General features: G+C 45.3%; 1 protein-coding gene across 3 annotated transcripts in view; it reads right to left on the reverse strand.

Moving 5' to 3' along the window:
* Positions 1-13,204, reverse strand: part of CAB39L (calcium binding protein 39 like) — a 698,257-nt gene extending 685,053 nt beyond the window's left edge. The window contains exon 1 of one of the 3 annotated variants that reach the window (XM_078657345.1): positions 13,115-13,204. The gene's annotated coding sequence lies outside the window, so the exon portion shown is untranslated. Of the gene's footprint in view, positions 1-12,717; positions 12,877-13,114 lie in introns of those variants that run through there. The other 2 variants (XM_078657346.1, XM_078657347.1) reach the window with 2 other exon arrangements.
* Positions 13,205-13,610: the final 406 nt, after the last annotated feature.

Raw genomic sequence — 13,610 nt, forward strand, 5'->3', positions numbered from 1 at the left:
TTTCTTTTCTTCGATGGCCATTCTTTTGTTTTCCCTCTCACTTTCTATCCTGAGTTTTTCCAACTCGAACTTCCTTGCCTCCCGCCTGTCCTCCAGCTCCTCTGAGGACAGGCCACTGGTGCCTGGCCGGAAGGGTTCCTCTCCTCCCAAAAGCACATCCCTTCTAGGACTAGACTCCCCCACCTCTCCACTAAGGTCACCAGGCCCACGGCGCCTTTTGTAGCTTACCTTCCTAGTGAGGCCTCTGACTTGGCCTTTGAGGTTTTTGTACACAGACTTCAATTCTCCCACCGTGTAGAACTCCAACCTATCCTCCTCAAAGGCAATGTTCATGGATGCAACGGATGATGCTACTGATTCCGGCATGATGAAGCAGAAAGTTCACCTGGCAAGATCACAAAAATCGGCCAAAAAGAACACAGGTTAGTATGTGGCATGTAATGGTCTGTGATATGGCAGTAGTGCACACCAATCACTGTAAGTCAAGTGCAAACGCAAGTCCGATCCTCACTGCTGACAACCAATGTTAGAAATGGGATTTCTGGCTAGCTGAGACTTGCGCCAAAGCGAGGCAGAAACCACCACTCTAGTCAGGATAAGGGAGTTACACTTCTAAAATAACCCCTGCTCACCCCTTTGGTAGCCTGGCACGAGCAGTTAGGCTTATCTTAGAGGCAGTGTGCACATATCCAGCAGTAATACAGTGTACGTACTACAAAAGGACACCACACCAGTTTAGAAAAATATCCAATTTTTATATACTTAAGACAAGACCAAATACGATAAAAATCCACAATACTATACTTCAAAATCTTCACTTATCAAAATATGCTTTTAAAAATAGTTCCTTAATGTCGATAGCTCCGTCCAGAGCGATCACAGCGTCGTGAACAACAAATCCAAAAACAGTTCTGGCTGACCGCGGGGTTGCAGGCCAACTACGGTGTCGGGAAGACCCGCAAACAGTACCTTTCAGAGATGCAGGGCAATGGGACCCTTGAAGTCAGTCGCGTTTCAGGTCCAGCTTCTTTCTGCTGGGATCCGGAGCGCTGGCGTCAACAGGCGTCGGATGCTGCGGTGTGAAGCACAGCGGAGCGGCGTGTGGTACCCCCAGGTGATGGTGCGAGCAGCGGCTCGGTGGCAGCGTCAGATGGCGTCGTCGGTGAGACCAGGGTCGCGGTGCGAGATGGAGGCGGTGCTCATCAAGGTGCTAGCACGTCACAGTGCAAGCAGCAGCGTTGTTGCTGAAGCGCTGTCGTCGGCTGATGAACTGGAGTCGATGGTGCCGGCGTCGGTAGGCCGAGGCTGCGAGGTGGGATGAGGACGGTGCGTCATGTAACTTACGAGCGGTACCTCCGAACCACGGTGTCGGCAGCGACATCGATTTCGGTGGGAAGTGGCGGCATCAGGAAGGCCACAGCATCATGGTGTAGCGAGGCGGTGCAGAGTGTGGTGCCCAGAGGTCGCGGTGCGAGCAGCGGCTCAGTGATGGCGTCAGCAGGCGCCATTGGTGAGACCAGGGTCGCGGTGCGGACTGTTGGCGGCGCCCTCTGCGGTGCCAAAGCTTCGGCATGAAGCAAAGCGGGGTTGAATGGGGTGCCCACAGGTTGCGGTGCGAGCCGAGGCTCGGTGATAGCGTCAGCAGGCGTCGTCGGTGAGACCAGGGTCGCGGTGGGGCGGTGCCCTCTGCGGTGCCTTCAAGACACGGGTTCGGCAGGGTCGTCGTAGACATCTTCGGGTGGTGTTCTTCGGGTTGCAGCACAAAACACACAGTCCCCAGTGCTGCGGGTCGAAAAATCTGAAGTCTTTGCTGTTACTGAGACTTTGTGAACAAGGGGCACGCTCTACCTCAAGCCCTCGGAGAGGCTCACCAATTCGGTTGCAGAAAGTCCAGTCCAGGCCTTTCACTGCCCAAGACAGAAGCAGCCACTGCAGGTCAGCCCAGCAAAGTACGCAGCAAAGTGGTCCCTCCTTCCAGCAGTTTCTCCGGCTCTTCTTCTGTGCAGTCTTCTTGATCCAGATGAGTTCTAAAGTTCAGGTGTCTGGGCCTCAGCATTGGTATATAAAAATCCTTTGATCTTTCAGGCAGAGGGTGTCTGTGTCCGGCCAGAACCAGTTGGACCATCTCTGGCGTGAATTCCTGGCAGGAGGTGGAGACAGCTTTTTCAGAGGCAGACCAGGCCCTTTGAGGTGCAAGGAGATGCCCACCCTCTTCCCCCATCGTAACCCAGGTCTATTTAACCCTTTCATGACCTACCTAGACTATCAAGACTCACCCTGCTCCCCCAGCCATCTGTCGTCCCAAAACCCAGACAGGCAATCCACATTTCAGCAGAGGCATTCGGTTGCAGAAAGTCCAGTCCAGGCCTTTCACTGCCCAAGACAGAAGCAGCCACTGCAGGTCAGCCCAGCAAAGTACGCAGCAAAGTGGTCCCTCCTTCCAGCAGTTTCTCCGGCTCTTCTTCTGTGCAGTCTTCTTGATCCAGATGAGTTCTAAAGTTCAGGTGTCTGGGCCTCAGCATTTGTATATAAAAATCCTTTGATCTTTCAGGCAGAGGTTGTCTGTGTCCGGCCAGAACCAGTTGGACCATCTCTGGCGTGAATTCCTGGCAGGAGGTGGAGACGGCTTTTTCAGAGGCAGACCAGGCCCTTTGAGGTGCAAGGAGAAGCCCACCCTCTTCCCCCATCGTAACCCAGGTCTATTTAACCCTCTCATGACCTACCTAGACTATCAAGACTCACCCTGCTCCCCCAGCCATCTGTCGTCCCAAAACCCAGACAGGCAATCCACATTTCAGCAGAGGCACACGGGATGACCGAACAAAATAATATCCACTTTCTAAGACAAGTAAGTCGCACATCCAAACATAACACAATTTACCACAGGAGCACCAGCAATTTACAACAGATCAGCAGTGCGAAAAGCGCGCAGAAACATTATACCAGCAAAAACAGAGTCAAAACCAGGAGGGCAGAAAGCAAAAACTCGGGGGAAACACGCCAAAAGATGCCAAGTCTAACAATACTGCATGAGTGAAGCTTGAGCACCTGTACTGCAGGAGTAACACTGTACCCACGAAAAAGTTTTAAAATAATAAATGAAATGTGGTTTGGTGGTCCACTAGTGGAACAGTGCCTGCGGAGGTCTGGGCAGAGGGCCTGGCCAGGGGCAAGACACTGCGACCAACATACTCATAGAGCACGGTCAAAGACTGCACTCGAGGCTGGGTGGCCACTTATAGGGGGCTGAGTGCAAGGCACCACGAAGTTGGACGCAGGCCCTGGGTGGAGGCCAGGCCCTGCAGCTAACACCCTGCTACACACAATGTAAGGCTGTGTATAGCAGGTGGGGACATTGCCTGCAAGTAGCGTGTTGGGTGCAGGGTCAGGCCCTGTAGCAAACTTCCCCGCTATGCAAGGCCAAAGGCCCTGCACAACAAGGAGTTTGCCACTCATGGCTAAGTTGGGCGCAGGGCTTGACCAGAGGATGTTACCTTACATTTAAAAAACCTCAGAAGTTCACTGAATAAGAAAAAGGTTCAAATGCCGTTATAATTAGCTATGGCAATAACATCTAGCTTACATTAAGAAAAACATATAAATTCATTTAAAAAAAGGTGAAAGTGATGTTATACTTAGGTGTTCAAATAACACACAAACTAACATTTAGAAAAAAACTGAAATTCACCAGTTATAGTTTACTGAACTAGCCTTAACCTACACCCCACCGTTCCCTTCTAATAACCTCACATATTACATCACTCATGATATCTCAAATTACACCACTGATAACATCACTGATGACATCATCAGGCCAGTGTTACAATGTCCTATAGGGTTTGTGGACTTGTAGTAATACAACATGCTACACCTGTGACCAATTTTCTATGCACCTTAATGAGATTGCCCTTTTACAAATGTCCATAATCCTCAATTTTAAGTCATGTGGTTGATAGGTATGCATTTGACACTGAAAAGACACCTTTTGACAGGCCCTATGGACAACACTCCATAGTTTGGTACAAGACACTACCTATATTATTGAGATGGGAACACTGGCATACAACCATACTAACACCGCCACCTCTAAGTGGGACACCACTATATTCTACATTCTTCAGCAATGCCACAAAATATTCAACGAAATTCTGGAAATAAACATCCACGCCTCATAAATGGTCTCACTACATAGAATTTGTCTACAGCACTATATTACAACTATTTAAAAGGGGCACATGCCCTTATATCCACTGGTGGATAACCTATTGTCAACAGAAACTTTGGCCTTTCTCACACATTTTTGGAACAGGTTTTGGCTTTATGTCCCAACCTACCTTATAGCATACCTCTCCAATCTACATCAGATGTGCACAGCCTTTACCTGTTTGGTATGGAGTAATACTTCTACCCCAAACTTTAGTGATATGTAATGTTTGCACCACATAACTTGCACCACGTAACTTTCACAATGCAGAACCACACTTGCCTCCCAGGACATTAGCTATTTCCATACTATGCGCCGACAAATGCACAGTAGCTCTATGCCGTATATGACTATTGAAAAACCATAGGGGATGATGGACGGAGTGTTGAACAATGCAAGCACTCACCCCCAGTCAACTGATCTGGGTTTAATCCATCATCATCTTTAGCTCACTCCACCACCCCACTTCAGACATGGCCATATGCAAATCAGTCTGACCCTGTGCCTCATGGGAAGAGTCCAGCCCGAACTGATAAGCCATGTCTTCCCTGGACCGGAAACAAGCATCCTGGGACCGGTTTCTGGCTAATCAGCCGTCATCCGCCAGGTTAGCTTGAATCCACTGGCAAAGTGAGCAAGGGACCCACGTCTGGGCATACCCTGCCACACTTAGGGCGAACAAAGCAAAACCAAAGGGGATGATGGACAGAGTGTTGAACAATGCAAGCACTTACCCCCAGTCAAATGATCTGGGTTTAATCCATCATCATTCTTTAGCTCACTCCGCCACCCCAGGTCAGACATGGCCATATGCAAATCAGTCTCACCCTGTGCCTCATGGGAACAGTCCAGCCCGAACTGCCAAGCCATGTCTTCCCTGGACCAGAAACAAGCATCCTGGAACTGGTTTCTGGCTAATCAGCCGTCATCCACAAGGCTAGCTTGAATCCAGTGGCAAAGTGAGCAAGGGACCCATGTCTGGTCATGCCCTGCCAACTTAGGGCGAACAAAGCAAAACCAAAGGGAATGATGGACGGAGTGTTGAACAATGCAAGCACTCACACCCAGTATATGACTATTGCGTCATCAGTGATGTAATTTTAACTGTCATCAGTGATGTCACTTAACATATCATATGTCATAACTGATGTAATAATTGAGGTGATTAGCGGTGCATGACCGGGGCACAAGTTTTTTTTTATTTTTATTTATTTTCCCAATAAAGCAATCAAATGACATTACAATACACCCCCCCACATCACTGAACACAAAAAGCATATGACAATTCTGTAAATAGAAAGAAATAAAACTCGGATACAGCAATGTCCCTGTGTATCCTACAAACAGACATATGATACCTAACTGAAATTTAACACAATAAAAAAGAAAAATACATCCTCACATACATTCTAATCAGAAACCACCCAGTCGAGTTGGAAGAATGCAGCATTAACTAATCATCGTGTTGTCCTCCACCCCCGTCCTCCAGTCCCATCCTCTCATTCTCAAAGTTCTAAATGTGCATCCCCCTACTCAGCGTCAGCCACTCTATTCAAGAGAAACAGACGTAATGGTTCCCAAATGTCTCTTGGTCGCAAGCTCGTTGGCAATTCCTCCACATACGTTTCTACATTTTCTTTACAATACGCCAGGTCCTACAACCAATGTTCTGCTTTCGGCCTAGGCCCCATACCTTCCCCCCCATGTTACCGCCACTCTCCGCGCAGCCATCAACAACGCCAGCCTTACAAATTTCCCATTCACTCCCTTTACGATAGCAAAGCAGGAAAACCAGCGGAGTGCACTGGAGCTACATAGCCACCATAGTCTTTAAATTACTCACCACCACTTCCCAAAACTCATACACCTTTCTGCATCCCCACGCTAAATGCAAAAAATCTGCATTCCCCTGCCCGCACCGCACACAGGAGTTAGAGTCACGCAGGCCTAAGTTATGCAACCGAGCTGGGGTGTAATACATTTGGTGTATATATTTAAAGTGCATGATGCGTAAATTCGACGGGGGGACAAGTTATAGTTAGCTCAGTAAACTGTAGCTGATGACTTTCATTGTTTTTTAAACGTTAGTGTTATTTCAACAGCCATCTATAATGTCATTTTAACATGTACGTTTTTTTTCAGTGAACTTCTAGTTTTTGTTCTAACAAAACTAAGGTCTTATTACCATGCCAAACGATAACGTCATATACATATGCACCATGGCAGTAAAAAAGTAAATATGGGCCAATAACTTGTGCTATTTAGAGTAACTGTACTAATAAACACACATTCACAAGTTTATTACTACAGTGCAATGGTCAAATTCCAGTTTATTACCACAATAACATGAAAGTGACACAAGAAAATCTACTCGCAGAATACATGCTATAATTATTTTACACTTGGAACAACTTTGCTTACAGTCACAACGCCTCTTCGTTGCAATTTTCACTCACTGCAAATACTTAACCCTAGGTATCCATGTTTTGTTTAAATACCTTTTGTTAAAGCAAATGCTGTGCAGAGTATAAGCTATTTATTACCACTGCGTATGGAAGTAAAGTGTATCATTACCCACTCAATGCTTTGCCTCTCGTGAGCCACAGCCCTCTTCCTCACACTCACTTATGATATTAAATAGAATATTACACTCTTTACATGGGGGGTGGCGGTCCCCAGGGCCACGACAAGGCTCCAGGAGGGGGGGAAGAGCGGCCCCCCTCCCATCTTTTTCAAAGCCCCGGGGGTTGGTGGTCCCCGGGGCTGGGGGTCCGTCACGGACCCCCTAATTTACATATTTGAAGCCCTGGGGAGGTGGCGGTCCCCGGGGCGTGTGGAAGGGCTTGAGCCCCCCCCCCCCCACTCAGGGTATTTTATTTTTTTAAAAGCCCGGTCCCTGACGCTGCGGGGGGCCATGAGCCCCCGCCATTCTTCTCTAAAAGCCCCAGGGGCTGGCGGTCCCAGGGGCTGGGGGGGGCCTGAGAGCCCCCGCAACACTTTTCAAGAAGCCCCGGGGGTGGCGGTCCCGGGACTGGGGGACTTGAGAGCCCCCCACCTAATTTCAATAAGCCCAGGGGGTGGCGGTCCCCGGGGCTGGGGGGGGCCTGAGAGCCCCCCGCACATAATTAAAAAAAGCTCCGGGGTGGTGACCCCGGGGCACCTCTGGGCCCCCCTTTACATAAGTATTGCCCTCGGGATTTGGCCCCCCGCACTTCGTTTTTTTTTGTGTTTGTTTTTTTAATCGGCAGGTTCCGCGCATTTATGTACTTTTAATTGTGATTTTCTCAGGAACTACTGAACGGATTTACACCATTTAAGGAAAAGGCACGACACGAGTCTGAACCAAGGACTACCTCTTTACCAAATTTGGTGTAATTCCGTTCAGCAGTTCGGGCTGTAGCTGCGAAGAACGGTTCCTATGGAAAATTGCATGGGGAAAACACGTTTTGGGACCCCCTTTTTTCTCGGCCCCCGCTTCACGAATCACCCCTAGACTTTCAGGATAGGAGCGGATCGGAGCGCCGCACTAGTTTTGAAAATTTCGCGAAGATTCGTCAACCGGCGCCAAAGGTATTCCAAATAGAATGTTGAGGACTTCCTATGAAAAATAGGTCCTAACTATAACTACCTACTGGTGACCGCCAGTAGGTAATATTAATATTAATATATATCAATGCCAGCAAGGAGAGTGTCTGCTCCCTTAGGGTGCGGGGGGACGAGGCAGGCATACCTAATCAATGTATCCTGACTGTGGGCTTTCAGCTACTCATGCTGAATTGTACAGTACTGATGTTTATACTGAACAAATCTCAATCAAGAAATTTACAAACTAAAATGCATATATTACAATATTGTCATCAAAGGATTCTGGAGACATAATACAAGAGGCTGAGTGGTGTCTGAACGTCACACAAACCCAGAGATTGCAATATAGGACCATGCATAAAAGTTACCCATTAACTATTTTTATACTACATGTTGAATTGAGGTAGCCAGCTTAAAAAATGCAGACAACCTTGACACATGATTGAGAAACCCTTGCTGCATAACCCAAGAAGCCTCGATAATGGTACAAGTTCTGTAGAGCGGTTTGGGGCCTGGTGTTATGAAATTTAAACCCGTGTTTCACAGGACATAAACTATTTCCCTATTTTACATACACCTGTGAAATATCGGTCTTTAAGCCTCTGCTTTCTGTGCACTAAAACACCCGAACATACTATATCTATCTATCTATCTGTCTGTCTGTCCATCTGTTGACTAAAGCTTTTTAGATAATTCACCTTTGGACTGCAGTGATATATATGTGTTTCGACCCTTTGAGGCCATGTCCTTAATCTTGTCATGGCACTTTGTATCAAGAGGTGGTAAATCACTAAAGGTTTGTCCGATCATTGTCCCACATTATAAGGCTGCTTGAAATAAATAAGTGTGCATTCACTTGCTTCAACAGTCTGTCTGCAAGTTACCTAGATCTGGAGATGAACCACTGTCCCCTTGGATTAAAATAACGTAAATGAGCAACAAATATCCTTTGTGATTCACCCAGGCCTGTTACATCAACTACTGGAGTTTACCTCAGGTGGCAAGCATTCAGAACAAGATTGTGCATTTACCACGCGGTCAGGCAGCCGTCTTTGGACTACGTCCTCGGAACATGGCTTGACATCCTTGCGACCTGTACCACACTGCTGTTTCGGTGGTGTGATCACCCGAAGGGGTGCTCTGCCACTCACTTGGAGCATCGACAGGGAAGTGCAGCGAACGGAGCACAATGGCTTGCAACAGAGGAGAGATGTCAAACTAGGGGCGCTTCTTCTTGTGTCTAGTAAATAACACGAGTAGTAAGAAAGTGGTGTGGGGCCTTTAGGATCATGTTTTAAGTTTGTTTTTTGAGCACCCATATGCAAAAGCATCTCCATAAATTAGGCTTAAGCAGACTAAAAAACAAGGGGAATCTACTTGAACAATTAGTTTTAAAAAGCTATATTTTGAAAAGTTTCCTAAAAATGCTCAAAGTAAGATTCAGGGTGTAAGCCCAGGGGCATAAAATTCAAAATTTCAGACACAGTGATAGAAAAGGCTTTACCAAACATAGATGGCAGGTCCTGGTACATAATGAATGCAGGTAGAAAGAGAAAGGCTAAGTGGAAAAAGAAGGAGGCCCATGACCAAGATTGCTGAGCACTTCCAAGCAGTTCTTCCCAGAAGTACTCCTTCAACATCACCCTCTTCATCAAGACTTTAATTTTTGGGGAGAAGACCACTCACAGACATGTCATTTGACGCTTCTGTGGCCATGTGATTACAATTGTTACAGATGACCTTGCTGATCATCCATGTTGTAATAGGTTGCAGTTGTTTCACGACACACACCAAAGTCCATAATGAGTTTGGGAGGGGGAGAGAGAGAGGGTGTATATGTGTATATATGTATATAAATATATATAGATATATATATATTTGTTGTTAGTTCCCATTGTTATTCTTTTTTTTAATTTTCTTAGAACTTTGGTGCTGTTTGACAAATGCGCACAATATCTTCCAAAAAGAAAATATGTCTACTTTGGCGTAGAATAGTTTGTGCAGCTCCATCAAGGTGAACCAACTAAAGGGTTGATGTGGCCAAAAAAGTGATTTTTTCATATTTACGTCCTGTAGGATGTTTTGCTCTCAGATACAGAAAAAAGCTATTCAGAATTGCACAAAACTTGCCATTGAGAAATTAGCATTTAAATAAATGTTTTTGGGTGACAACGTAAGAATTAAATTATAGAGATGTCTAGATCATTTATTTCTGGAGTTCTGCAAACCCGGTTTCATCGACCGCCATGGATCCAAAATTTGAAAAATATTCAAATCTGATTGGATGAGGTAGCTTTATCTCTTGTTGTCCTTTTTGGTTCCTTCAACCCACAACTAGGTCCACTAACCTAGATAAATCAAATTGACAGGTCGCAAATTGGAAAAAAGTGTTTCAACCGCCATTACAGGATACAGGGACAAATTATATGTTGAAAACACCAACCATTATGAATCTATAAAACCCATATCACAAACACCAAAACCTCATGAAATTCCATAAAAAAATAAGTTGAAAAGCATTTAATAATAAGTTACAATGGCTTTTCCATAAAAAATAATGTCATGAAATGCATGAGGTAAGATACTACCTTCACCACTCTAGGTTAACCTTAACCTCAAGCACCAGTATACAGCCTTCACGATGTGTGCACATTTTTCACACAAAATTAACATAGTACACATTATAAACAATCAGTAGCCACATCGTAAAGCCAACACAACCACCATTATACATACCATACATCAGCAAACGCATCATAATGTGCCATCACACCACTGACATACGTGTCAACACACCATCATATAATAACAGCCCAACAATAAGCAGTCATCCATCTAACATTGATATAAACCCGTAAACTCACCTACCCTCATCAGAACACAGCAACGTTAATAAGACCCCACCCAACAATATCCTACGACACACCGATCATATGTCCACCCAGCCACCAGCATACCAACCTTCGCACCACAAAGGCACCTTTATACACAAATATACCAGGCCACTAATATCCAACTGACTGGCATTATATTGACAAAAAAGATTGCTGTGCTTACACAAGCAAACAATACATCTGTAGTAACATATTAAATGTGTTAAAAATGCTGCAGTGCGCTACTTGCATGCAGAAGTTTCCACTGAGATTACAGATAGGAAAAAGTCCTTATGTGTTGTCAGTAAACACAGCTGAGAGAATGCAATTGCTTGCATCTTCGGTTAAGCAGATGTCAAAAGGTCACGGATTTGAAGTTATGTGTTGATCCCACCAGTGATGTAATGTGTGATGTTATCTGTGTTAAGCTCAGGAACAGTCAATTGGAGGGCCTTATTGTTGCAAAGGTAACGGTAACTGCGGACTTCAGTGGTTTTAAAGTTACATTTTTTAGGCTGGGCACAGCCTGGGACAATATACATTTGGCACTGTACAGAGAATGTTTACTTCCCGTGCCCAGTATCCCAGTTCCACTAGTCACGGAGTATTGCCTCTGCCTAGCAAATACTGGGTTCAGGGCATGCCTTTAGGCCACCTCCTTGCCCTCTACAACGGTCCCAAATACCAGATGGGCATGGTCTGAAACCACTTCCACCACTGTGAGCCAAACGGGCATTGCCTTTAGCACTGGCAATCAGACACCTGGTGCCAGGCTTTATCTTCAGTCAAGACCTGTGGCTTTTCTCCCTGCCTGAAACCCTTAAAAAGCACAGCCTACCCCTACTACCCTTTCAGCATAGTCAAGTGGCCCTGGTTCTCAACTATATCTTGCACCCAATCCGTACTGTACGAGCTCAGCAGACATTGTTTAACAAACTCAGGGTAGGCGTTGTGATATTCGGAAATCCTCTGTACGGATTCCCCTTGCCCTTCGAGACAACTGGACATAAACATGCACAAACTTCAACTGTGTCCAGTGGGCTCTGGGAGCCGGGCATAGACGTTTGTTTTGCACCTATCCCGGTGTCCTATTTTTTGTTTCACTTTCGTTACACTTTTTTAACATCGCCCTCAATATTATTACTTAAAGTGTAAAATATAAATTTAAAAAGCGTATATCAATTTGTAAACTATTTAAGAACCGTAAAGAGGTGTTTCAACTAACAGATTTTAGGGGGTAATTTAACTTTCCCGTCCTTTTCGGATTTACATTGTTCTTTCCAGCCCAAAGGTTTTCAATTAGTTAACCTTGCTGCCAAAAGACCCCCAACATTTTTAAGAACGTTTTACACGAAAATTCTGTTTAAGGCGTATGTCTTATTTGTTATCCGATAGTGTAAAATATGCATAAAAGCACAACCGAGATACTGTGCAAAATAATAATCGGCTCTGAGATGCTTTTTGTACTCATTCTTAACTTACGCCGGGCTCTATACTGGGTATTTTGTCGGCAAATGTCAAAAATACTATTTTATATAAAGTACTAAGACACGCCTTTTAAATGAACATTGCATCATGATATAGTAACAGTCCACTGTCGCTCCTAGAAACTAGATACCCATCCAACCACACAGTGACTGCTTCTTGTCTTGCAACTTGTATAGCGTTCTTATTCGTGTGGCTAGAGTCGCACTATACACTACATACATATACTATTTTATTAACAAACAAGAGGAAAACAAGTGAAATGTTGCATTTAGGTGGACTAGTTCCTTAAAAGCAGGATGGAGTAATTAGAAGAGTTGGTGAATGTCAAACAGTTAAGGGCACTTGAGGGAATACAAAAAAGTATTGGGGCGATTAAACAGTGACAATAAAAGGATAGCATTGACTTTGGGGCAGGCAGCGGCAGTGATAGGATGAGCTGCGGGCTGCGGCCGCCAGGGGCGCTCTTCCCCTCCCAGTTACTGACAGCTGATCACTACCGCCATCACCTTGCCTCAGTACCAAGGCGGTTCCTGTCTTTTTAGCCTGAATACAATCACGTCCTCCTACCCTGGTTGTGTCTTTCCGAAGACCTGGAGGAGGAAGACCCGCGTTGTCGCTTTTCCAGTGCTGCCTTTTTAGGTCTGCTCTCTCCGGCCACTTCTTGGTCATTGACAGCAAAGAAGGACAAGATCTGACAGTTCCTACCCGAGCTCACCGCCACCAGCCCTGCGCGATATATACATCCATCTTGAAACAATAGCATTCACGGTACTCCTCAGAGACATATGCTTTTGTTAAAATATAAGCCCGATATTTCTGCGGATTCTTTTATTTGTAACAACGATTTACGCATAATAACGTATTGTGTACATATAAACAACTATGTTTTTAAACGAACATTCTTAACTTTAACATTGTTAACATTAATGGAATCGCATCTTAACTTCCATAACAAATGACTTGCCTTTCAAATGCTTGAGAAATGTCCTCCTCCGGTAATACGAATTCACTTGATCATTCCCCGTGTACCTCATATGTTCACGCATAAATCAAGCCGTCCTTTGTAGTCTATCTTTTGTGTCTGTGAGAGCTCTTATATCAGTGCTTCCGTATCAACCTTGGGACGAGCTTGTGACAGGCAAAGCGTTGCTCTGGATACCGATGTGAGTGACAGGAAACAGGGCGTGCTTCCTGGCTTTTTTTATGGGCGCAACGAAGAGTTCCTACCTGGAGTGCTAACAAGCTAAAGAACATGTCAACTGTGGGCGCCATTGTGTAGCAGTGATTAGCGTGGACATTCGTCAATTGTATTTCCAGCCCTCGGAAATGTCAGATTCTCTTAGCCAGTTCATAGCTGCCAAGTACCTCGGGGCCGTGTGATGTGTTGCTCCAGTCCATGTTTTTTTTTTTAATTCTGGGACTTGTAGTCCTGTAGTATGCTAGTTAAACAAAGCTACTAG

The sequence above is a fragment of the Lissotriton helveticus genome, chromosome 8, assembly GCF_964261635.1.
Source record: "Lissotriton helveticus chromosome 8, aLisHel1.1, whole genome shotgun sequence".
Classification (NCBI taxonomy): Eukaryota; Metazoa; Chordata; class Amphibia; order Caudata; family Salamandridae; genus Lissotriton; species Lissotriton helveticus.